This window comes from Trichomycterus rosablanca, chromosome 14 (genome assembly GCF_030014385.1).
Source record: "Trichomycterus rosablanca isolate fTriRos1 chromosome 14, fTriRos1.hap1, whole genome shotgun sequence".
NCBI classification, from domain to species: Eukaryota; Metazoa; Chordata; class Actinopteri; order Siluriformes; family Trichomycteridae; genus Trichomycterus; species Trichomycterus rosablanca.
Genome location: NC_086001.1, coordinates 25,718,437 through 25,745,242, shown reverse-complemented (window position 1 = coordinate 25,745,242; position 26,806 = coordinate 25,718,437). Strand labels below are relative to the sequence as shown.

General features: G+C 38.6%; 1 long non-coding RNA gene and 1 pseudogene across 3 annotated transcripts; one reads left to right on the top strand and one right to left on the bottom strand.

Moving 5' to 3' along the window:
* Positions 1 to 26,806, bottom strand: part of LOC134326770 (zinc finger protein 850-like) — a 267,899-nt pseudogene that overhangs the window by 61,551 nt on the left and 179,542 nt on the right.
* Positions 1,938 to 4,484, top strand: LOC134326839 (uncharacterized). 3 transcript variants are annotated; one of them, XR_010014599.1, is made up of 6 exons: positions 1,938 to 2,021; positions 2,450 to 2,497; positions 2,923 to 3,006; positions 3,105 to 3,127; positions 3,225 to 3,262; positions 3,378 to 4,484. It is a non-coding gene; the product is annotated as an uncharacterized LOC134326839 (long non-coding RNA). The 3 variants fall into 3 exon arrangements; XR_010014598.1 differs by lacking the exon at positions 3,225 to 3,262; XR_010014600.1 differs by lacking the exons at positions 3,105 to 3,127; positions 3,225 to 3,262.

Genomic DNA, 26,806 nt, shown 5'->3' with positions numbered 1-26,806 from the left:
TAGGCTGCGTCCGAAATCGCACACTTACTGAGTACGTACTAGATAGACTTTCAGTACAGAAGTGTGCAGTATGCACACAACACCCGTACCTACTACGTCCGCCATCTTACCAACTTCAAGTGACCATAGTTACAGACCGCATGCTCAGTTCAAGCTCCACTCACCAAAATTTTGGGTATTTATTGTCTTTATTTGCACCATTTACTGATTAATCTATAGTCATGTATCCCGACTCCACACTGAGACGACAGAGAGAAGTAAATCACAGAAGAGAACTAAGAAAATTATTGATTTTTTACCTCAGAAATAATGTAAGTACTGCTAACCTTTAGCAACAGTATACTACATTACCATGATTAGACTAATACAATGAAATAAATGACAAAATGATAGATCTAACACATATTAATAATTACAGTAGAATAATTTTTCGAAAATCATCTGTGCACGACATTGTACACAGAATGAGTAGGGCTGTCAGAGGGCTCGTCAGGAGGATCATCACCCTACCAACTGGTGATGAACTAGAAGGTGTAGGAGCTGGGTTTGCCCACTTGGCCGGATCCGAATGTTTTAGAGTGGCAGTTGGTGATGGGTGCCACATTTGAATAAAATCCCCATCTGCCAACGCACAGTGCTACCTAAACAGGAAGCTGTTCCACTCAATTCAGCTTCAAGCCATCTGTGACCACCAGGGGAAGTTCAGAGACATTTTTGTTGGTTACCCTGGGTCGATTCATGATGCAAGGGTACTAAAGAACAGCCCTGTGTATAAAGAGGGCTTATACCCACCTGCAGGATGATACATTCTTGGGGATGGGGGTTATCCCTGCATTAACACGCCCATCCGGCTCCTGACCCCCTGTCGAGAGCCAGTACAGAACCCTGTACAGGCTCGTTTTAACAGCAAACTGTCCAAGGCCAGGAATGTGGTGGAAAGGGCTTTTGGAATGATGAAGACAAGATGGCGTTCCATTTTTTTTTTAAAGCCATTGAGGTGAGCCCTGTCTTCGCCCCGGAGGTTGTTGCATGCTGTGCGGTGCTGAAAGCATCTGGCTGCAGCTGTCTCAGCACCACAGCACACACTGAAAAAAATGATTTAAGGCTGTTGTTGATTTTACTCATGTTTCTTTCATTACAGTTACTTAACATATTCGTGTAAGTGCGTAAAACTTGATTTAATTAAGTTGAGTTAATGAAATACAGCTGAATCACCGATTTACTTAATTAATTCATTTTCGGTCAATGCAATATTTCTGAGTTATCTCAACGTGCGTCCACTTTCTTCATCCGGGACATTCGAGGCTGTCTGAACTTTTTCCACTTCAGCAGCGCCATTTTTCCTCTTCAGAAATCATACCGGTGAGTATTTAGTTTTATCATTTTGTTACATTTTGAGCTGTAATAGCTGTTTTATTCAAAATATTTTCATGTGTATTTTCAAAATATATTATATTTTTAAAATTTAGTTTCATGTGATGTCGGTCTTTTTGGTAAGTGATTCTGGTCATTTTAAATGAATAACAGCATTACGTTTTTAGTTTGGACTTAGTATTCGATATAAAACTTCATTTTAAACCATTTCAGTCGCGTCTTAAGTCCTGTTGTAACATTGTGTAATTTAAATTTAAACCGTAGGTCCAGTTATAACTGAAAAAGAGAAGGTTTTTAAATTTAAAATAATAAAACACGTACATGCAACAATTAGATAATATTCCGTTTGGTGAACATGATTTAATCACATAGACTACATATTATGGTGAATACTAAATGTAGACATTTATTTCACGATGGTTTAAATAATTACATTGAAAAGTGAAATCAATTTATTTGCGTTTGGACACAACCGGAACTAAATATGTTTGAAGACGCCGGTCAGTGTCATTCTGCACTCCGGAGCAGAAAGTGGCGGTATTGCACAAATTAACTGGATTTTAACTTTCGTCAAATAACAAGTCGTTTACCGCCAGAACTGTGAATGATTAGGTGGCGACACGTTGTCATCAACACTAATCGAAAAAGTAAGTCAAATTAATTCATGTTCGTGTTCGAGTAGGCAACATTCCCACTAGTATAACCAACATTAACATTCGCTGGTTAAATATGAACGTTTCTTAGATGAGAACAGTGCTTCAGTGTAGGCCTACTCACAGCTAAACCGTCAATCAGCATTATAACGGGAAAAAATCCCATATTTTATAAACGGCTGTATGGTAATATTGTGGCTCTGTACTTTATGCATCGTTTAGAGGATTTTGCTTACAAAAATATTACACAATTAGCCTATAATATAAGTTGAGTCTAAGTTTTGTTTAAATATTGCCGTTATGTCTAACATTGTAAGCTATTACAGAAAATAAGTCTGTTGCATCTTTATTTGTTTGTGGTCTTTTAATTAACTGAGGGCATGTACTGAGTTTACCTTATTGATTAAAATATCTTTTCTTAGGTTCCTCATTCTTTTCGCAACGCACACGCACTAAAAGGCATTGTTCTGGTAAGTGCTGTCTTTGTCCTGCCTCTAAATTCATAAAGCTGTGTTTTGTGAGGCTTTAAGATCCACCCATAAGTTTTATATATATATATATATATATATATATATTTGCACACTGCCATTCCAAACAAGACTTTAACAAACACCTGAAATCAATAATAATAATAACTCATTTAGTTGTTTTGAGTTAGTCTAGTTAGTGTTACTTTTTAGGGACAGTTGATGTGGAGGTTATAGCAGATTTCCATAATATATTATGAGGTGCAGTCATTTTGTGTATATTTTTATATGTTGTGTGTGTTTGGGGCACATTGGAGGTTTAATTATGTGCCTACTGATTATTTTGGTGTTTGTTACAGGGTTTAGTGGTGGGAATGTGGCGTTGCAAGGGGTGCACAGAAACTGTTTCAAATAGGTCTCTCTTATAGGGCTGGTGAACTCCTTGATACTTATCCACTACAAGATTGGATCAGCTTGCATGTTGACTTTGAAAAGGCACATTGATATAAAAGGTGAGCTAAGAAAGTAAATGTGCTGTTTATCTCAGATAATTAGTTATACATTAAAATACTTATGCTAACCTACTCTTTCATTATTCTATTTCATGGAGTCTGCAGGTCATTAACATTATAGGTATGTATTAGGACTTGTCGTTATGTCTAATTTATAAGTTATTATAATTTATTAATTTAATTTTAAAAAATTGACACTGATCTATGCTATTCACCAGATGCTGACCTTTTCACTTGTGGTTTAATTTGGGAAAAGGTGATTTGGCCAAATATCAGCCTGAAATGTAGTTAACATTTTGTATTAATGTTTTTTAAGGGATTTAAATATTATTTTTGTTTTCCTGAATTTATTTTTTTTTGTTTTTGTGCAGAGTAAACAGCTTTGAAGATGGTGACTTCTTTAATCCCTAAGGTTATCTTGCCTGATGCCAGCGCTCAGAGGTTAACTCTCTCCCAAGGACTCCCTGCATCTATTGATCTTATGGTGTGGACTTGCTGAAAGGTTTAGACTTTAGTACCTGGATTCCATGTTTGGAAATGAGTTTTTTCAGAAGTAGAGGACTATGCAGTAAGATTATGAAAGTTCTGTAGTTAGTGGTCCAGTCTTAAATCCCCAAGCTTTCAGTCTTTCCTCTGTAAGTGACTCTTCTTCCCTGTCAGCTGGTTCTGATACAGATATGTCATCAAGTGACTGTTCAAGTGCACTATCTACTTGACCTGCTTTTTTTCATGTGCCTAAATTGTCATAAACTATCTAACTACCATACAAAGCTGAGAAAACTGTTTTTTTTTATTAGCATTCTCCACAACTTTATCTGATTTGGGGTTGTATATGCAGACTTGCATGCACCTTCTTGTTTCTAGACTCATTGTCTATTTTATCAGCTCCACTTACCATATAGAAGCACTTTGTAGTTTTACAATTACTGACTGTAGTCCATCTGTTCTCTTCATGCTTTGTTAGCCCCCTTTCACACTGTTCTTCAATGGTCAGGACCCCCACAGAGCAGGTATTATTTGGGTGGGGGATCATTCTCAGCACTTCAGTGACTGACATGGTGGTGGTTGTGCTGGTATGAGTGAATCAGACACAGCAGCACTAATGGGGTTTTTAAACAATTCACTGTCACTGCTGGACTGATAATTGTCCACCAACCAAAAACATCCAGACAACAGTGCCCTGTGGGCAGCATCCTGTGACCACTGATGAAGGTCTAGAAGATGAGCGACTCAAACAGCAGCAATAGATGAGCGATTGTCTCTGACTTTACATCTACAAGGTGGACCGACTAGGTAGGAGTGTCTAATAAGAGTGGACAGTAAGTGGACACTGTGTTTAAAAACTCCAGCAGCACTGCTGTATCTGATACACTCATACCAACACAACACACAATAACACACCACCACCATGTCGGTGTCACTGCAGTGCTGAGAATGATCCACCACCTAAATAATACCTGCTCTGTGGGGGTCCTGACTTGCAGAATAGGGTGAAAGGAGGCTAAAAAGGCATGTAGTGAAACAGATGGACTACAGTCAGTAATTGTAGAACTACAAAGTGCTTCTATATGTTAAGTGGAGCTGATAAAATGGACAGTGAGTGTAGAAACAAGGTGGGTGGGTTTAATGGTATGTCTGATCAGTGTATAGAAGTACATATATAGTTTATACTGTTAAAATGTTTTCAGCACTTTGAGGTTGGATGTACACTCTAGCTCTAATTAAAAATGCATAAAAAATGCACTTGGATTATGTATGAGTACCATGTATTGCATTTATTTAGTGTGAAAATAGTCAGTGCAAGTCTTGTGTATTGTGAATACATTGCACTTTTTTTTTAAAACCACTATGGTGGTTTGCATGTGTTTGAATAATCTGTTGCTTAAACAGGGTTTACAGTATTAAATAGTATTTTTATAGTATAGTATATATTTAAAAGTTAAATCAGTTTATAGGAACTAAAATGAGTCTGTTGGCAAAATTTTGTTCTCTGTGAAGCTTAAAAAAAATAAAACAACTCACTAAAGCAATTTTAGTACAGAATTCTGACTCTGCCTTTTCTTTGTCATATGTTTCCATTCATGGTTTTGTATTTGCATACAACTAACATATGGATGTTTGTGATTTATTTAAATGAAGCAATTTCAATAGGTCCTTAGTACCACTGTAAGATCTGAACAGTTAACTTGCTTAATTAAAATTAACTCAAATTCCACAATAAAAATATAGCTGCCGTTACAGTTAAAATCATGTACCCTTAACATGATGAAATTGATTTAATGTTATTTGATGAAATTGATTAACATTACATTATTAAATTGATTTAAAATTACCTGATGAAATTGATTAACATTACATGATTAAATTGATTTAACATTACCTGAATAAATTGATTAACATTACATTATTAAATTGATTTAACATTACCTGATGAAATTGATTAACATTACATGATTAAATTGATTTAACATTACATGAATAAATTGATTAACATTACATGATTAAATTGATTTAACATAACACAATACATTTATTTAACAGTAATGAGAATTTCTGTTTTGTATCAACATGATTCAATTTACTAGTTTGAATGTGAATTAAATATTTTACCTTGACAAGAAAAAATAATATCAGTTGGCCACAATTTGATCATGTGGGACCGATGTACACATTAAAATTAAGTAAATTCAATGGATTTTTTTTTTCAGTGCAGCATACCAGCTCTTTATGAGCATGATTATGTTTAGAAAAATGTTTTGTTAATAGGTTCATGTTGTTTGTTTTTACATTTTGTTCTACAGTTCTTCATTGTCTCTTGACATTAACAGTTATTCATTATTTAAAAGTAAAACTTTCTTAGCAAAATTTTCAATTTCTTGAATATTTTTTTAATTACAATTTCCAATTTTTACACTTTTTCTATTTTTAATTAAGGTTAAATGAAAAAGAAAATTCTTTATTTCCATTATTTGCCAACACATTTTCTTTCTCACAACATACAATAATACTACAACACTTTTTGATTTTCAACTATTTATTTTTTCATTAGAATCTGTAAGATTTTAATAAACCTTTCCTCTCTCTCTCTCTCTCTCTCTCTCTCTCTCTCTTGCCTTCCTATCTCTCCTTTCCTCCCTCATTCTTGCTTCCTGGTCTCTCCTCTCTCTCTCTCGCTTTTCCTCTCTCTCGCGCGCCTCTTGCTCTCTCTTCTCCTCTCGTTCTATTCTTTCCCTTTCTCTTCTTTCCTACCTCTCCTCAGCCTCTCTCCATCTTCTCTCCTCGTTCTCTGCTGCTTCTATCTCCCTCTCATTTTCCCTCTCCTCCATCTCTCTCAGATACTCAACTTAATCTTTCTCCCCTCGTCTCTTTTTGGCTGGGGTTTCCATGCTTCTCAAGGATGGTGAAGCTTCAGCAGCATCCTGGCCAGATGAGGAAATAAGGGTCAGTGGGCTAATTGATGATCTCCCACCTATTGCCTCATCCATATCAGCATACCATTTCCAGGATACTGCTGTTGCTTCACCACCCTCTGTACTTACCCCAGTAGGTGGACACTTAAGTTCCTACAAGATTCATAGACACAGTACAAGGACCTTAACTTGTATTACAAATCTTTTCTGATATTTTTACTGAAGATCTTACCAACAAATGAAGCTTACTTTGTATTTTTGTTTGAGGTTCTCCCACTTCTTCTTCACATAAGTGGGAGTCACCTTCCCCTGCATTTGGTTCTCCAACACAAAGGCTCTACAATATAATGCACATAACAGTATTAATGTATATAGCATACACTGCTTCAAAAAAAGTTTTGTCATTAAAAGTTTTTAATGCTTTGAAAAAGTTTGCAAAACTTAAATACTAAAACTTGTCTTTATACCACCCTTTGTAATTAATATTATGTATAAGATGTAACACAAATTTTGTGTTACGTCAAACAAACAGTTACTTACTCAAACCCTCGAACTGCTGCATTCTCTTTTCCGGTGAAGAGGGCCTGGATAAGATTTTTAGTGTCTTCATCAGACCCTGCAATATCAAACATTAGTTTTAAAAGGGATTTCTAATGTGACTGTGTAGCAACATTACAACAATCATGAATATTTAGCCTCAACAACCCCAAAGCTAGATATATCTACCTTCCTAAAGATAGTTTAGGATAGCCCATCACTAGCATTACAGATAAAATTAAATGAATCTATAGATAGATCATTTATTACAGCAGCTCAATATATATTAATGCAAAGTATTATAGTAAGCAAGTATTAAAGTATGCAAGTATTAAAATACAGAAGTATTAAGTACACATGTAATGTTGTACAACGCTATGTTATGAGAGGCCGTGTAGGCCATAATTCTGAGTTGCATTCTCTCACACACACTATCATACTCTCTCACACACACTATCATACTCTCTCACACACACCATCATACTCTCTCACACACACCATCATACTCTCTCACACACACTATCATACTCTCTCACACACACCATCATACTCTCATACACACACCATCATACTCTCTCACACACACTATCATACTCTCTCACACACACTATCATACTCTCATACACACACCATCATACTCTCTCACACACACCATCATACTCTCTCACACACACTATCATACTCTCTCACACACACTATCATACTCTCACACACACCATCATACTCTCTCACACAGACCATCATACTCTCCCACACACACTAATTCAATTCAATTCAATTCAATTTGCTTTATTGACATGACAAATGTACATATTTGTATTGTCAAAGCTTACATTAGTATATATAAATATTTACAAAAAAACAAACAGGTATATACATAGTAAAAAAGTAAGAAAATATCATTATGTGTGTGTTTGTGTGTGTGAAGTGGTGTGTGTGTGTGTGAAGTGGTGTGTGTGTGTGTGTGTGTGGTGGGTGTGTGGTGGGTGTGCGGGGTGTGTGTGGGGGGGGGGGGGGGGGGGGGGGTGGATGATCTGGTGTTTCACTCACTGTCCCGGAGTGTGTGACACTCGTGTACATATCTGGCTGCAGTGGAGGCTGATGGTCCCTCTCCTAATATAACAGCCAGTTTCTGGCTCTCTGTAAATGCTCTGAAGCCGCTCACGTTTCTTTCCAATTGATCAAAATATTTATTTCTAATTATTGTATATTTTGGGCAGTTCAGAAGGAAGTGCACCTCTGTCTCTACCTCACCTGTCCTGCAGTGACCACACAGTCTCTCCTCTCTGGGGATCCAGGACTTTTTTAACCTGCCTCTCTCGATGGCCAGGCTGTGGTCACTCAGTCTGTATTTGGTGAGGATCTGTCTCTGCTTCGTATCTCGGACAGTAAGGAGATACGTGGCCAGGTTGTATTCATGTTTTAGGGTCAGATAGCAGTTTAGTCTGTTTTGGGATTGAGTTTGGGTTGTCCAATGTTCCAGATAAGTGTTTTTGAGGTGTTTGATAATTTGGGTGATCCTGATTGGTGTTTGGGAAGCAGTGCTGGTCAGAGAGTTGGGGTTGTTAGGGGTCAGTGTGTTGGTCAGTCTCTGGACCAGCTGACACAGGGGACTCTTTTCAGGGTAGAGCTCTTGGGATTGGAGTGCCTGAAACTGCAGGCTTGTTGTGGGACTGGATTTTAGGTGCATCCAGAATTTAAGGGCTCTTTTTTTAATATTAATAATTAATGGGTATCGGCCTAATTCAGCCCTGCATGCATTGGTTGGGGTTTTTCTTTGTACATGTAAAATCATTCTGCAGAATTCTGCATGCAGGACTTCAGTGGGATGCTTGTCCCATCTAGTGTAGTCATGATGACTGAGTGGACCCCATACTTCACTACCGTATAGCGCAATGGGCAGGATTATACTGTCAAAGATCTTTAACCAGATTCCAATTGGGGTGTCAATCTTAATGAATTTGTTTTTAATTGAATAGAGGGCTCTGCAGGCCTTCTGTTTCAGTGCATCCACTGCCAGACCGAAGCCTCCTGAGGCGCTGATTTTGAGCCCCAGGTAATCATAAGACAGGGTGTGGTCTAGGGCGGTGTCTCCTAGACTGAAAGTGTATCTGCTCTCCTGAGATTTTGCTTTCTTTTGGAAGATCATGATTTTAGATTTATCAGGATTTACTGTCAGGGCCCAGGTCTGACAGTACTTCTCCAGCAGATCCAGATGTTGCTGAAGCCCCTTTTCTGTGGGCGACAGCAGCACCAGGTCATCTGCATAGAGGAGAAATTTAACTTCCGTTTTATTTAGTGTCAGGCCGGGATTTGCAGATTGCTCCAATAACACCGCTAAATCATTGATATAGATATTAAATAGAGTAGGAGACAAGCTGCAACCCTGCCTGACACCACGCCCCTGAGTGAAGACCTCTGTCATTTTATTGCTAATTTTTACTCCACATTTATTATTGACATACATTGATTTCATGATGTCATAGACTTTACCCCCTACACCATTTTGGATAATTTTATAATATAATCCTTCTTGCCAGATTGAATCAAATGCTTTTCTAAAATCTATAAAACATGCAAAAACTTTAGCATGATTTTGTTTGTGTAGTTGTTGGTGGATTAGGGTGTGTAGGGTGTAAATATGGTCAGTAGTGCGATGATTTGGTAAAAAGCCGATCTGTCCATTACTCAAGACACAGGCTTTTCTGGATTTGAGTTTTTTAATTTGGGTATTTAATTCTTCCTGTGAAATTTGGTAATCAATTGGGTTCTGATAGTTTTTTATGGTAGATTCTAATATATTTAAATTTTCTATGATTTTTTGCTGTTCTGAATTGAGATCATCTGGTGGTAATTGCTCATATAATTGTTCAAAGTGATTTTTCCAGGTATTTGGATTTTCTATGGCCAGATGATGTGGGTTTTTGTTGCTCAGGTTCTTCCACAGTTCCCAGAATTGATTTTGGTCAATAGAGTTTTCAATTTTCTGTAGATACTGAGTATAATAGATGTGTTTTTTATGTCGTAAAATCTTTTTATATTCTCTTAGAGTTGTAGCATAATTTGATCGAATTTGATGATTGTTTGGTTCTCTGTGTTTTTGGTTTGATAGATGTCTTAATTTCATCCTGATTCAGTCTTCATCAAACCATTCTTCATTTTGTGGTTTTTGGTTTGGTTTGGTGTTTATAAAATTGAGACCTGCAATTTTAGCGGATTTATAATATATTCCATTAATTTGTGAAACAGCTCTATCAACACCTGATTGGTTTAATTCAAATGATTCTGATAAAAAATTGTTAATATGATTCATGATTTTTGAGGAACCAACAGCAGATTTAAATTTAGCTTCGCTGTCATGATTCCATCTGAATGTTCGGTTTAACTGGGATGTTTTGCAGGGCTCATATTTCATGGTTTGATGCTGACTGATTCGTTTAAGATAAACATTGATTTGACAGTGATCAGAAAGTGGGAGTTGTGGTCTGACAGTGAACGCACTAATAGTGGAGGGGTCCATGTCAGTGATCGCATAGTCACTACACTAGCTCCAAGAGCCGAACAGTATGTAAATCTCCCTAAAGAGTCCCCTCGGATCCTACCGTTAAGAATATACAGACCTGAGGATCGACAGAGGTGCACTAGCTCTTTACCATTCCTGTTCAGGACGTGGTCAGGACTGTTTCTTTGGGAGCAGATAGTGCTGAAGTTGATGGAGGTTTGTTTAAATATGTATTTGTTACCAGTAGAATCGATGATATCGTTCTCATTGCCTGTTCTGGCATTTAAATCTCCAACAAGCATGACATTCCCCTGGGCCTGAAAATGTCTGATTTCCTGCTGAAGGTTCTCAAAGAAACAGTCCTGATAGTACGGAGACTCTAGAGGGGGGGTGTAAACTGCACATATGTACAAGTCATTTTCACATTCAATTATGTTTTTATTTAATTTTAGCCAAATATGTGTTGAATGTCTTTTGGTTTCTGACAAATATGGTGATAAATTGTCCTTATACCATATTATAACCCCCCCGGAGTCTCTACCATGTTTTATATTGCTGTGTTTTATAGAGGGCAGCAGAATTTCCCTGTAATTTGGGGGACAGTGAGTGTTGGTGTTATCTTTACACCATGTTTCAATTAGTATGATAATGTCTTGGCCAGAAATGCATGTTAAAAAATCTAAATTTGTGGTTTTAAAACCAAATGTTGAGGAATATAGTCCTTGAATGTTCCAAGAAGAGATTATAAGAGATTTCATTCTAAGTAAACTATGAAATATCGATTATTAGCCATATACAACAGAAAGCAACAGTAATAATTAATTATATAAAGTATTTAAGTATAAAAAAGGATATATTGTTTTGTATAATTATCCAACAAGTCTGCAGACGAGCTGGAGCAGCTGCCTCACTTCCTCAAGGGCTGGATGGTCTGGTTGTTTAATACCAGATACAACCTGTGCATAGGTGGGTTGTTGGCAGGTTGGTGGTAGAGCCTCTGCTGCAGTGGTGCGCCAGGATCTGCTGGATTCTGCAGTGAGATGCTGGGATCTGCTGGATTCTGCAGTGAGATGCTGGGATCTGCTGGATTCTGCAGTGAGATGCTGGGATCTGGTCGGTGCTGCAGTGAGATGCTGGAATCTGGTTGGTGCTGCAGTGAGATGCTGGGATCTGGTCGATGCTGCAGTGGGACGCTGGGGTTTGGTGGGCGCTGTGTTGATGGATGTGGCTCTACTATGTCCTGCATTACTGGGAGTGGCTCTGTTTGTCTCTGGTCTGCCTCTCTTGGGTTGCACTGTACTCGTAGGCCTATGATTTATGTCATGAGGATAAGGCGTCATTAACCCGGGGCTTTGTACGGCTCCTCCCAGATCATATGCTAACATCCAGATGTTGTTTTTGTCCACATGTACATGGTCATGTAGGTGTTCTGGAGTTAGCGCTGGGTGATGGGCAATTGTAATGCCCGTGATCTTGGCACATTCTCTGCTGACAGCATCATTAATGTCCTTGATCATCTCACAGGGAATGTCTCGTCGTGGGAGTAAGGTAGAGATGGTGATGTTGGCGTTTGGGAATTCTTTATGAGCTTTTTGAGCCATTTGTACCACCATCAGTGAAAGACTTTTCCCACAAGAATGAAGCTGGTTTGTTCCTGTGTGTATGATGATGTTATCAGGTGCACATATCTGTGTATGATGAAGCAGATTATGTGCTGCCTGGGTTGTGGGACACCAGAATTTCCCCACTCTGTGTGTTGGGAACATCTGCCTGTGTCTCAGAAATTTCCCATTAGAGTCAATGAGGATAGCTGTTTTAGGAGGACAAAGTGAGGCTGAAGATGGGCGGAGCCCCGAATTATTTTGAGCACCGCTGGAGGGGTCGGAGCTCTGGTTCTTTTTGTGTGGTGCTGGAGGGGCGGAGCTCAGACTCTTTCTGAGCACCACTGGAGGGGCGGGGCTCGGGTTCTTTCTGAGCACCACTGGAGGGGCGGGGCTCTGGCTCATTCTGTGTAGCGCTGGAGGGGCGGAGCTCTGGTTCTTTCTGCGCACCGCTGGAGGGGCGGAGCTCTGGTTCTTTCTGCGCACCGCTGGAGGGGCGGGGCTCTGGCTCATTCTGTGTAGCGCTGGAGGGGCGGGGCTCTGGTTCTTTCTGGCTGCTGTTAGATTTGCTGTTCGCATCTGTGTGGTGTTTTGTAGTCACCTTTAGCAGCTGGTCTGTGAGGGTGAAGATCCGTCTGTCCTTCTGCTCCAGTTCCTCTTTAATTCTTATTATTTCCGTTTTGAGAATCGTATTTTCTCTCTGGAGCAGATTCACAATTTTTTCTATCTGTCCAATTTTCACATTTGCCTCGATTTTGTGTTGGTTCATTTCAGCTTTCAGTTGCTGCAGAAGATCCTCCTCATGAAGTTTATTTTCCTTCATCTCTATTAACTCCATCTCTAGGAGTGAGAGGCATTCCTGAATGCGCTTGACTGTAGCGGGTGATCTGGGCGCTGCAGGGCTGGTGGTAGTTGAGGCTGTGTTGGAACAGGCTGCTAGAGGAGGGCTGGAAGCTGAGTGTGGGGGTGAGATAGACAGCACAGCACTGGATGTAGGGGCCTGAATGGGTTTGTTTCTTTCAACAAGTGACCTCAGTCTTTGGAAGTCCTTTTCAAAGTTCTGAAGTTGTATTTCAGGTCCCTGGATCATAATGGTTCCAGTTTTATAAAAATTTACGTTAAATTTAGGTGTGGTGTCAAGGTACAGCTGTCTAATTGTTTTGTTTCCACACATTTTATAGTTCCTCTGGTCAGCTAGAAGAGTAGTGTGCCAGATATCTGGGGGATCAGTGTAGAACACCAGGTCAGATTTAACTTCTCTTCCATTGATCAGAGTGAAATCAGCTCGGAGTGTCTCAGGGTGTTCTCTCAGTATTTCTGCCTTGTATTTTTTCTTTTTACTCTCACTGTTGGCCTCTTCAGGGTAGCTGATAGTTAGAGAGCTGAGGCTGTGCTCAGTTTGCTGGCTCAGTATTGTGTTCATTTTTAAACTGACACAGATTCTAATGGCAGTTGGTGGCAGTTGAAGATTCTGTCTAACTGAGCTACAGCTAACAGTCCTTATAAATGTTTCAAATACACAAAAATATACACAAAAATAAGCTTACCCCCTTTCTTATTAGCCAACTCAGTCTGGTTTGTTGATTGGTTGTTGTTTTCCTGTAATTTTCTTGTTTTTTTCCAGATTTCTCTCTGTTAGTCAGTCTCTGTTGTTTTGATTTGACTGAGTGGGCCTGAGTTGATAGGTAAAACTTGTTAGTTGTATTTCTTCTTTTTCTTTTTAGTTGATGGATCCAAAAATTGCTCTAAATGTGCCTGATATATTCATCCAGAGTTTAGATTACTGCTAACCGTCGTATATATCCAAAAAATCAACAAAAAAGCTTAAAATTTCAGGAGCTCATATTCCTTGCTGTTGTTTAGAATCCTCTCTCTCTCTCTCTCTCTCTCTCTCTCTTAGTTCAGCAGAAGTGAAGCTGATCTGATCCTGTTCTGTTCTCTCTCTCTCTCTCTCTCTCTCTCTCTCTGTGAGTGCGCATGCGCGGCTGTGAGCGGTGAGCGAGCTGAGCGTGGGGAGCGTGAGTAAGAGCGGTTGGCGATTTGCCAAACTTTTGTGTGTGAATAACTTTTCAGATTACATCTGAAGTTAAATCGCGTGTGTGTGTGTGTGTGTGTGTGTGTGTGTGTGTGAGTGAGTTGTTGTGCTGAGTGTGTGTGCGGGATTTGTGACCCGCGGAGAGTCGTGCTGATGCCGGCGTTTAGCTGCAGCATGTCGGCTCCGAATACAAAGCTCTGTGAGAGCCTTACTCGGAGACACGGTGTTAAGGTGGAATGCAGAGTAAATGTTGAGGATTGTTGTTTGGCGGTAGGGAACGTGGTTGGACACTCCAATATCGTTTCAGCCTCCCGCATGAACAAAGCTATTGTACTTTTTCTAAATGATGTGGAAAAAGCTAATAGCTTAGTTCAATCTGGTGTTGTAATTAATGATCAACTGACTCCGGTTATACCTCTCAGCACCCCCTCTAGGAAAGTTATATTGTCTAATGTCCCCCCCTTCATTAGTGATGAGCTCATTATACGTGAACTGTCCCGGTTTGGAAAAATTGTATCCCCTATTAGAAAGATTCCGCTTGGTTGCAAGTCCCCACTGATTAAACATCTTGTGTCCTTTCGTAGGGTTGTGTATATGGTTTTAAGACCAGATAGAGAATTAAATGTGGTCCTAAAGTTTAAAGTAGAAGATTTTGACTATATCATCTATGTGTCGACTGATACTGATATGAAGTGTTTCTGGTGTGGAGATACAGGACATCTTGTACGTAACTGTCCCACAAAAGCGAAAGAGACCTCTGATAGCCCCATGGGCGATGAGCGGGAGCGGCTGGGTCAGGCTGTTGCTGAGTCTGAGGTGGACGTTCGCCCTGCGGCTGCTACGTACGTGGCTGCAGAAGACCCACCGACTGCTCTTGAGCCTGAGGTGGGAGAGCTGAACATGCCTGAATCTAGTGTGGGTGAGACTATAGGAGCTACACAGGGCATGGAGGAGTCTCCTATGCCTGCTCCAGCCACAGAAGAGCTCTCTGTGGAGGGTCTAAGCAGCACTGAGGAGGACATAAATGGTTCTAAAGGTAACAAACCTACATCGGTTGAAATGGATGTAATAGAAACCGTAGTTAATGCTGAAATGGTAGATGAACCTATTTTCAAAACCCCAATTAAAAGAAAGCGGGAACGGGGAAAGCAAAATAAACAAGTAAAAAAGGAAACTAGTGGTGTTGATGTGGACTCAGAAAATGAAGGCTCAGTGTCCGATTCTGGCTGGTCTGTGTGCTCCCAGGAAGAGAAATCACCTGTAGTGTACACTGTAGAGGAGATTAAAAAGTTCCTTTGTGTAACTAAAGGTCAGAGAGGAGTACGGGTAGAAGAGCACTTTATAGATAGTCAACAGTTCATACGTGATGTTAAGCATTTTAGAAGGGAGGGGGCTTTTACTGCACCAGAGATTTTTAGACTGAAGAAGATACTGACCAAACTGCATAAAACCAATAATGATGATGATGATGAATTTTAGAATGGCCTTTGACCTCATAGCTCTGTGGCTACTTATAATTTTAATGGGTGACATAAAAATAGCAACCTTAAATTTAAATGGAGCAAGAGACCAAGTGAAGAGGGCCACTTTTTATGAACTGGCAAAGCAGAAGCGTGCTGATGTGTTTTTTCTCCAAGAAACACATAGCGATGTTAATAATGCTGCTGAATGGGGTAAAGAGTGGAGGGGGCTAGCCATATTAAGTCACAGTTCTAATGCCAATAGAGTTGGAGGAGTAGCTATTTTATTTGCAAATAACTTTGTCCCTTGCACGTATACTGTTGATGAAGTTGTACCTGGAAGGTTGCTAAAAGTACGAGCCTGTTATGAAAAAGAGACCTTTGTTTTTATATGTGTTTATGTTCCCACTACAGGGGCTGAAAGAATGGTTTTTTTTAGATAAGTTGTGCGCTGTACTTGCCAATTGCAATTTTACAATTGTTTTAGTCTTGGGTGGTGATTTTAACTGCACAGCAGATAACTTAGACAGGAATCATCTGGAGCCACACGCGGCCTCCCGCAGGCGGTTGTGTGAACTCATAGAAACTCATGACATATGTGACATATGGAGGACTTTGCATAATACAAAGAGACAATATACATGGGCACACTCCAAAGATAATGCACTTTCATTGGCCAGGCTTGACAGATTTTATGGATTTAGACATCACTTGTCTGTTTTCACGCACTGTTTCATTACTCCTGTTGGTTTTTCAGATCATTTTATGGTTCAGTGCAATATTAGAAAACGTAATGTTAAGCATCAGAGTGCATACTGGCATTTTAATACAGCACTTTTAGATGATGTTAATTTTAAAAAGTCTTTTATCTTTTTTTGGGATGTTTTTAGAGAACAGAAAGCATATTTTAATTCATTGCAGCAATGGTGGGACCTGGCAAAAATACAAATTAAAGTGTTTTGCCAACAATACACTGTTAATGTCACCAGAGACAAAATCAGATCCCTTAAAGCACTGGAACTGGAAATAGTGGAGCTCCAAAATCTATCAGAGACCACAAAGAATCAAGAACATATTAATGTTCTTAAAAGAAAAAAGTCTGCACTAGCTGATCTACTAGGCATAACAGCACAAGGGGCGCTAGTCAGATCACGTTTCCAAAATGGAATGGTGATGGATGCTCCTTCAAAGTTCTTCTTCAGTCTTGAACGTAAGAATGGACAGAAGAGGCTTATGCATGCTGTGCGAACTGAAACAGGGGATCTCGTATCTGAGCCTTCTGAAATACGCCAGCAAACAGTCAGCTTTTTCTCAAAGCTGTTTGAGAGTGAGCAGGCAGATGTACAGGATGCTGAAGAGAACTTTCTTGACCTACAGGCCAAGCTCACAGAAGAGGCTGCTAAAATGCTGGATGAGGAGCTCTCTGTGGAAGAGCTGTATGAGGCCTTACAGGGAATGGAGAATGGCCGGGCGCCAGGCATTGATGGTCTCCCAGCTGAGTTCTATAAGGCATTTTGGTCAGCGATGGGTCAAGATTTGCTTGAGGTGCTCCAGGCCAGTGTAACGGTAGGACAGCTTCCATTAAGCTGTCGGAGAGCTGTACTGACTCTGCTACCAAAGAAGGGAGACCTGACTTCGCTGAAAAACTGGCGCCCGGTGGCATTGCTGTGTACAGACTGCAAACTGCTTTCTAAAGCATTAGCGTCAAGACTGGGGAAGGTGATAGAGCAAGTAATACACCCAGACCAAACGTACTGTGTGCCTGGTAGATCTATCTTTGACAACATTTACTTGATTCGGGATGTTTTAGCTGTTTCCAGGATATTGGGTCTGAAGACGGGTCTCATTTTTTTAGATCAGGAAAAGGCTTTTGACCGGGTCGAACATAAGTATTTGTGGAAAGTTTTGGACAATTTTGGTTTTAATTCAAGATTTATTGCTATGATACAAGTGTTATACAGTAACATTGAAAATGTACTGAAAGTTAATGGCAGTCTATGCGCTCCTTTTACTGTTAACAGAGGCATCCGTCAAGGATGTGCTCTATCGGGCATGCTATATGCTCTATCTATTGAACCTCTGTTGTGCCAACTAAGACAGAAACTCTCTGGCCTTAATATACCACAATGTAACAAAAATTTGCACATTTCTGCATATGCAGATGATTTAGTGGTACTAGTTACCTCACAGAGAGATGTAGATGTTTTAGCGAGTGTTCTTAATGATTTTACAATTTTATCATCTGCCAAAGTTAATTGGAACAAAAGTGAGGCTGTTCTAATAGGAGAATGGCTTAATGGGGGACCTACACTGCCTGGAGTATTATGGAAAAATGGTGGTTTTAAATATCTTGGAGTGTACTTAGGAGACAGTGAGTATGAAAAGAAAAACTGGGAAGGTACCATTGAAAAAGTTAAAGGACGCCTCAGTAGATGGGCTTGGCTAGTTCCCCAGCTGTCATATCGGGGACGGGTACTAATTGTGAATAATCTTGCTGCTTCTTCTTTATGGCATAAATTGGCATGTGTAGATCCCCCACCAGACTTGCTTGCAGACATTCAGGCATTGCTAGTGGATTTCTTTTGGGACCGATTGCACTGGCTACCACAGGCCATCCTCTACCTACCAAGAGATGAAGGAGGACAAGGGCTTGTTCACTTAGCCAGCAGGACGGCCACTTTTCGACTCCAATTCATTCAGAGACTGCTTAGTGGACCTAAGGATTTGGTGTGGAGAGAGGTCGCAAACAGGATTTTACGTAGTGTGGCAGGACTGGGTCTAGACAGAGTCTTGTTTTTACTGAACACTAAAGCGCTGGACATGACTGGCTTGCCAGTGTTTTATCGTGGACTTTTTAAGATTTGGAGCTTTTTTAACATATCAAGGACAGACATCACCTCGTTACACTGGCTTCTGGAAGAACCTGTCATCTATGGATCTCGACTTGACATCACAAACCAAACTTCCCCGTCAGTGGTCAGAGCCTTGGTCTCACACAACATCCCCACACTTCGTCAGCTGGTGGAAACTGCAGGACCTGGGCTGGACGGTGTGGAGAACCTGGCTAGGCAGATGGAGGTGAGGTCCTCGCGTGTCGTAGCCCAACTTCTACAGCGCTGGAGATCAGCACTGTCATCACAGGAACGAATACTGCTAATGGACTATGGTAAAGGAACACTCAGCCCTAATGAGAACGACCCTTTCCCTAAAGTCAACATTATCCCTGATATGCAGGACTGTCAAGGCCCCCTCCTAGACTGTGAAGAAACTTTGAGCATGGACCCAAGTTCAGCTTCTGGAAAGCTTTTGTACAAGGTCTGTGTGAAATGTCTTAATAGGAAAAAACTTGCTAATAGAATGGATACACCATGGCGTGATACTTTGCGTCTCAGTGCGGAAGTAAAGCCTGAATGGAGAGTAATTTATAAACCACCTTTAACAAAAAAAAGGGCAGATTTACAGTGGAGGATTTTACATGGAATTGTGTCTGTGAACTCTTTTATTTCCATTTTAAATCCAGAGGTCACTCAGGAATGTCCTTTCTGTTCTCAGAGAGAAACGGTTTTCCATGCTTTTATGCACTGTTTTAGACTGCGTCCCTTGTTTAATCTTATTAGCTCTGTTTTTATGTCTCTTAATGTGATTTTTACACCTCACACTTTTATTCTTGGTTTTAAATATGTATGGAGAGAGAGGTCAAAGTGCCAGCTACTAAATGTTATTCTTGGCCAGGCTAAGATGGCAGTGTACATAACCCGGAAAAATCATGTGACACACATAGCTGATTCAGACATTATAAAGGTTTTCTCTAGACTGGTGAAATCAAGGATTTTAGTTGATTTTAATTATTATAAATGTATGAATGACCTAGAAACTTTTAAGAATGTATGGTGCTGCGGAGAGGCTGTGTGCTCGGTTTTAGATGAAGAGCTCTGTTTTGCACTTTACTTTATTTAATTGTTACCAAACGCACTTTACACTTTGCATGTTTACATACTTATTTTAAATATTTTTAATACATCTTTATGTAAAACTTAATGGTTAAGATGGTAATGTTTTTTTTAACATGTTGTGATATGAATTTGTTTAAAATAAAGTGTTGTTAAAAAGTCAAAAAAAAAAGTATCTCTCTCTCTCTCTCTCTCTCTCTCTCTCTCTCTCTCCTTTAGTTAAGCAGAAGTGAAACTGATGATTGGACAGGAGATGGCAGAAGGAAGTAACGGATCAGGAAGTGAGTTGAGGGAGATGGAAATAGCTGGCGGGAGCTTTGAAGAGTGGGATGTAGCTGGAAAATGAAAACGGAAAAAGAAACTAAAGAATAAATCGGATGATAGCGATAGCGACAAAGGATCAACTTTAACAGAGAGGAGGAGAGAGGATTATAAGTTAAATGTGAAACTTTTGCAAGAAGGGGCTTCATTCAGGGACTGGAATCCAATAAAATTAACTAAAGCAATAAATAAGGAATTCGGAGAAATAAAAAGTGCCAGGATATTGAGAGATGGATCGTTGATAATTGTATGTAGAGATGAAGGACAACAAGGAAGGGCAAGAAAAATAAATAAAATAAATGATAAGAAAGTGAAGTGCTCAATGATAAGTAACAAGATTAGAGGAGTTATCACAGGAATTCCTTTAAATATATCAGTGGATGATGTAAAAGAAAACATTACAAATGTGCGTATAAAAGAAGTTAAACGTTTGAAAACAAATAGGAATGGGATTAGATGTGACAGTCTTTCAGTAATGATCATATTTGAGGAAGAAAGTCTACTGGAAAAAGTTTTCATTGGATATATGTGCTATGAAGTAAAGTTATATATCCCCCCACCACTGAGATGTTTTAAATGTCAAAAATTTGGACATGTAGCGGCAGTATGCAAGGGAAAACAGAGATGTGGTAGATGTAGCGGGGATCATGAATATGGCAAATGCACTGAGGGAACAAAACTTAAATGTTGTAACTGCGGAGGAGAGCACAGCTCAGCTTACCGAGGTTGCGAGGGAAGTAAAAAAGCAGCTGAGGTACAACGTATCAAAACCACACAAGGAATCAGCTATGTTGATGCAGTAAAGAAGGTAGCAGGAAACATACAAGTGCCAAAAACAAACAATGACAATAGAAACAGAAATATAGAGAAATGTGAAAAATGTGATATAATAAAAGAAGAAACCTTGTTGGTAAATAAAAATGATTTTGTATTATTCATGGCAGAGATAATTAATTGTTCAGCGCAATCGAAAAGTAGAAATGAACGAATTAAAATAATCGTTAAGTCAGCAGAAAAATACCTATACATAAAAGGACTACTCTGGGAAACAGTAAGAGACATATTAAATGAAGATACCCAAACATCTCAAACATGGGCTGGTTCTTCCTCTTAATGTTAGTCATATTGCAGTGGAACGCAAGGAGTTTAATAGCAAATGGTCAGGAATTTAAAAAATACATAGAGGATTTAGAAGAGAAACCTAATGTAATATGTATACAGGAAACTTGGTTAAAACCACAATTAGATTTTAATATAAAGGGATACATTTCAGTTAGGAAAGATAGGGAATCTGGTAAAGGAGGAGGTCTTGTAATATTCATACAAAGTGAAATAAGCTATAAAATAATTAAAGTAATTAAAGAAAATGAAGCAATTGTGGTTAAAATCTGGACAGATAGGGATAAAATAAATGTAGTTAACTACTACAATCCATGTAGAAAGCTAAGTTATAGCATATTAGAAGAAGTTGCAGGACAACTACAAGACAAAGTAGTATGGTGTGGAGATTTTAATTCACATAATACATTATGGGGGAGTAATAACACAGACCTAAATGGCTCAGTTATTAAAGAATTCATAAATGATCATGGTTTAGTGTGTATTAATAATGGGGAGGGAACACGATACAATAGTATAAATAATACAGAATCAGCAATTGATTTAACATTAGTATCTAGCTCAATAGCAGGAATAAGTTCATGGAAAGTGAAGAAAAGATCAACAGTAGGTAGTGATCATTACCCAATAATAATTAAAATTGGCATAAAAAATAATTATAAAGAAAAGAAAAGAACACCCAGATGGATATTAGAGAATGCGGATTGGGAGGCATTTCAACAGGTAAGTGAAGAAACCCTTATGAAGCTTCAAGAGGGAAATCAGATGGATGTAGACACACTTAACAAAATACTAACAAATAAAATAATCCAATCTGCTAGGTCAACAATCCCTAGGAGAAAGGGAAATGGCCACATAAAGGGTGTGCCATGGTGGAATGAAGATTGTCGTAATGCTATAAAAGCCAGGAATAAAGCATTTAAACAACTTAAAAAACACCACTCTCAAGATTTCCTGATACAGTACAAAAGGGCACAGGCAGTCGTAAGAAAAACAATTAAAACACAAAAACGCACATTCTGGAGACAATACTGTAACACAATTGGAAGAGATACGAAATTATCAGATGTATGGACTATGATAAGAAGAATGGGAGGAGTTACAAGGAATTATGAATTACCAGTAATTAATAGTGAGTATAAATTGGCTATTAGTAACTTAGAAAAAGCTGAACTTCTAGCACAAACCTTTAAAAAAGTGAATAGCTCAGACAACCTAACAAAAGAAGCAAGACAATGCAGAGAAATAATCTTAAGGAATCATCCAAAAATATTAGAAAAATTAAAGCCATCTGAAGATACATTAGACATGCCATTCAATTTGTTTGAGCTAAGAAGAGCAATTACCAGTGCCAGAAAGACCACTCCCGGAAAAGATGAAATATGTTATAAAATGATAGAAAATATGACCGATAAAGCACTAGTAAAAGTATTAGGTTTGTATAATAGATGCTGGGATGCTGGACAACTTCCTTCTGTGTGGAAACAAGCAATCATAGTGCCTATTCCAAAACCAGGAAAAGATCTATCAGATCCTTCTAATTATAGACCAATTGCAATAACTTCCCACCTGTGTAAAATCATGGAAAGAATGGTTTCAGAAAGATTAACATACTTTATAGAAAGCAAAAGGCTCATGGCATCATATCAAAGTGGGTTTCGGAAAGGTCGTAACACAATGGACTCCATATTATGCTTAGAGTCAGACATTAGGAAAGCACAGACCAACAAGGAAGTAGTTATAGCTGTATTTTTTTATGTTGAAAAAGCATATGACATGCTTTGGAAAGAGGGAATACTTATTAAATTAAAATCATTAGGAATTGGTGGGAAAATATATAATTGGGTTTTAGACTTCTTATATAACAGGACAATACAAGTAAGAGTAGGAACAGAACATTCCAAAAAGCATACAGTGGAGAATGGAACTTCACAAGGTAGCGTATGTAGTCCACTGCTATTTAACATAATGATTAATGATATTTTTTCTCAAGTAGAACAAAATGTAGGGAAATCTTTATATGCAGATGATGGAGCATTGTGGGTTAGAGGCCGCAATATAACAAATACCAATAAAAAAGTACAAACAGCTGTAACTGAAGTAGAAAAATGGGCAAATAAATGGGGATTTAAAATATCCATAACAAAAATGCAAGTAATCTGCTTCTCAAAAAGACGCAAAATTACACCAATCTCTATAAAAATATACGAACAACCTCTTCAGCAAGTAAAGGCTATTAGATTTCTTAGTGTTTGGTTTGATGAAAAACTAACATGGCACATACATTTAGATAAAGTTAAGAACAAATGTAAAAAAATCAACAACATACTTCGATGTATGGCAGGACAGGACTGGGGAGCAAGTAGGAAATCAATGCAAAATATTTACGAAGCACTTATGAGAACAGTTTTTGATTACAAATGTGTAGCTTATATGTTAGCAGCAGAGTCGAACCTTAAGCAACTAGACACATTACAAGCCCAGGCGTTGCGAATATGTAGTGGGTCATTCAAAACATCCTCATTTGCAGCAATGCAGGTGGAAATGGGAGAAATGCCACTAAGAATAAGAAGAATTAAGCTAATGATGACATACTGGGCTAACCTACAGGGACAATGGGATACACATCCTGCCAAGAATATAATAAGAAATTGCTGGGAACACAATAAGACAAATTATAAAAGTTTTGGATGGATTGGCAATGCAAAGGCAAGAAGCATGGGATTACATAAATTACAGTATAGTCCCACAGTACCAATATCCCACATTCCTCCCTGGCTATTCCCCTTGCCAAAGGTAGATCTTAACCTTCAGAAAGAATTAAAAAACAAATTCCTGCATGCGACATAGTACAGAAATACATAGATAGATATTACTCAAACTTTATTCTCGTGTTTACAGATGGTTCCAAAGACCCAAAAACAGGAATTACAGGTGTGGCAGTGTATATACCAATAAATAATGTACATATTAAGAAAAGGACATCAGACCATCTGGCAGTATACTCCATAGAATTGTTGGCCATATTTTTAGCACTACAATGGATAGAAAAAAGGGAAATAAATAATACAGTTATTCTTTCGGACAGTTTTTCAGCTCTGATAAGCATAAAGTATGGTAAATCCTCAGCCAGGACAGATATTGTTAACAAAATATTATATATGTTACACAATTTGAAAGATAAAGGTATATCCACCAGCTTTCTGTGGGTTCCTGCCAGCCCCGGTTCTGGACTGCTTTGCTTGGGGGGGGCAGTAAAACCTAATGAGGGGGCATGTTGATAGTCATGTTTTTGAAGCCAGAAATATATTCAAGGCTTGATTTGTGCATGAATGATGACAGCCAAGCTATTGATACTGGCTTAAAGTGATGTATGAGGTAAAGAAATAAAAATGCATGTTTTCGAACTTAAACTTAAAACCCAATGATTAAAAAATACATGTTGATTATGTAAATGGAGAAAAAAGATTATCTAATTGTATTTCATTTTAATACGCCCCCTTAATTAAATTGCCATTACTAATAGAACATCTCTATTTCTTGAAAGGCTTTAATACAAATTTAAGTCAAAGCTGACAAATGTACCGACACACAGACTGAGAATATTCAAACGTGGAAATAGGAATGAGTGAGAATATTTATATTATTGGGAAATTAAAATATAAAGAAAACAAAATAATACTAATTCTGTAAAAAAAAAAGGGGGGGGGGGCGGATATTCGTCACATTTCTATTTTGAAAAAGAAAAAAATATGAAAGTACATAAAATAAGGAAAATTTTCCTATCTACTGCACTTTAATGGTAAAAAATCTGGTAAAGTATTGAAGTTTTTATTGATGTTATGAAACGTACTGGTACAATGCAGTATTTATGCACAGTATAACAAATTATGTAAAGACTATAAGTGCAAATGAACAACAGTAATCATATTTTCATTGAACACAACTATACACCTATATATTGTGGCAGTAACACTCCTGCCTTGCAACGAGAAGGTCATGTAAAAATAATGCCAAGTTAAAAATAACGTAACCAAACAAACTATATACAAAAAATGAAATCTCTATATGCACACTGTGGATACAATTATCTAAAACCTTTAGCTGAGCCTGTATTCTAAAATGAACTCAGAACAAAGAATTACCGCTAACCGCTAATGGCTAATAAAATAATTTAAGCAACACCTATGTAAGAGGTAAGTAACATTAAAGCAACGAAAAACCACAGTTAAGCAAATATTACCATGTGGAAGTCAGTTTAAACTCAGAAGAGTGTTTACCAGTATACCTGCCTCTCGCTCACACTAACAGAACATATACTGCCGAACTGAACTGTTTGGGGCAGTCTGCCGATTTTTATATGACTCAAAGAGCCAATCAGGAATAAGCAAGGAAATATCTTCACACTGTAAAACAAAATGCATTTTTGTGATTGGTTCAGAGATAATTTTAAAAATAGCCGTTGCTTGCATTGTGCTTGGGGGGGCAAAGACACAATTTGGGGGGGGGGGGGCAATGCCCCCCTCAGCCCCCCCCCTAGCGCCGGCCCTGGTTCCTGCCCATGTAGGAGTGGAGGGAAATGAAACAGTAGATATCCTAGCCAAACAAACCCTAGATTAAAACAAATAAATCTACCGATACCTTTGAGCAAAAATGAAGTTAAGGCCATAATTAGAACATGTACATATGCAATATGGCAGGAGCTCTGGGATTTTGTTGAAACTGGAAGACATATGTACAATATTCAAAGACAGGTTGGAGCTGGGAGAATGGCAGGTTCTAGAAGGAGAGAAGAAAACATCATCACACGTCTAAGAATAGGTCACATAGGACTTAACTATACTTTATGGAAAATAGGCAAACACCCAACCGGAAGGTGTAGCTTTTGTAAAACAGTAGAACATATACTCCTCAATTGTAAGCAATATAGTACCAATAGAACACAACTGTTTGAGTCAGTACAGCGGGCAAAACATAATGATCTTTCATTATCAGGACTCTTAGGAAAAGAGGTAGGGAGGATAAGTTATTACATCAACAAGTTCTTAACAGAAACAGGTCTAGCGGAAAGAATCTAACAGAAATTTAGTTTTTTCTCCCTCATTCCTTCTGTATAATCTCCTGTTCCAAACACAAAACAGTAAGTGGCGGTAATGCACCTTTAAGCTGGTATGCCAACCGCCAATAAACACAAAAGAAGAAGAAGAAGTTCAGCAGAAGTGAAATTGATCTGATCCTGTTCACTCAAATTGATCCTCTCTCTCTCTCTCTCTCTCTCTCTCTCTCTCTCTCTCTCTCTCTCTCTCTCTCTCTCTCTCTCTCTCTCTCTCTCTCTCTCTCTCTCTCTCTCTCTCTCTCTCTCTCTCTCTCTCTCTCTCTCTCTCTCTCTCTCTCTCTCTCTCTCTCTCTCTCTCTCTCTCTCTCTCTCTCTCCCTCTCTCTAGTTCAGCAGAAGTGAAACTGATCTGATCCTGTTCTGTTCGAGTGCGGATCTGTTCCGTGTCTGTGTTTGTAGTTTTGTTGATAATTGAAGTTGATGAACGCAGGTGACTTTATACATTTCCACACTTCTGTACATTACTGTGTATTGTTACTTTATGTAGTTCAGATTGTTGATTTGATTTAAACACACTTGTTTTGAACAGAACACTCATGAACTAAACCAGGAAGTCTTGGACATTCGCCTGACATTCGAGTTTCTTTCGGCTCGTTCTCGGCTAATAAACATCCAAAAATGAATGAAACTGCATTAACTGATTCTGCAGTAAACAAGGAACAAACTACAATCAAATATGTTTAAAACGTTTTTTCTGTAAATGTTTATTTTCTGTTATTTTGTAAATGTGAGGTTCATCTGAGTTGAAAT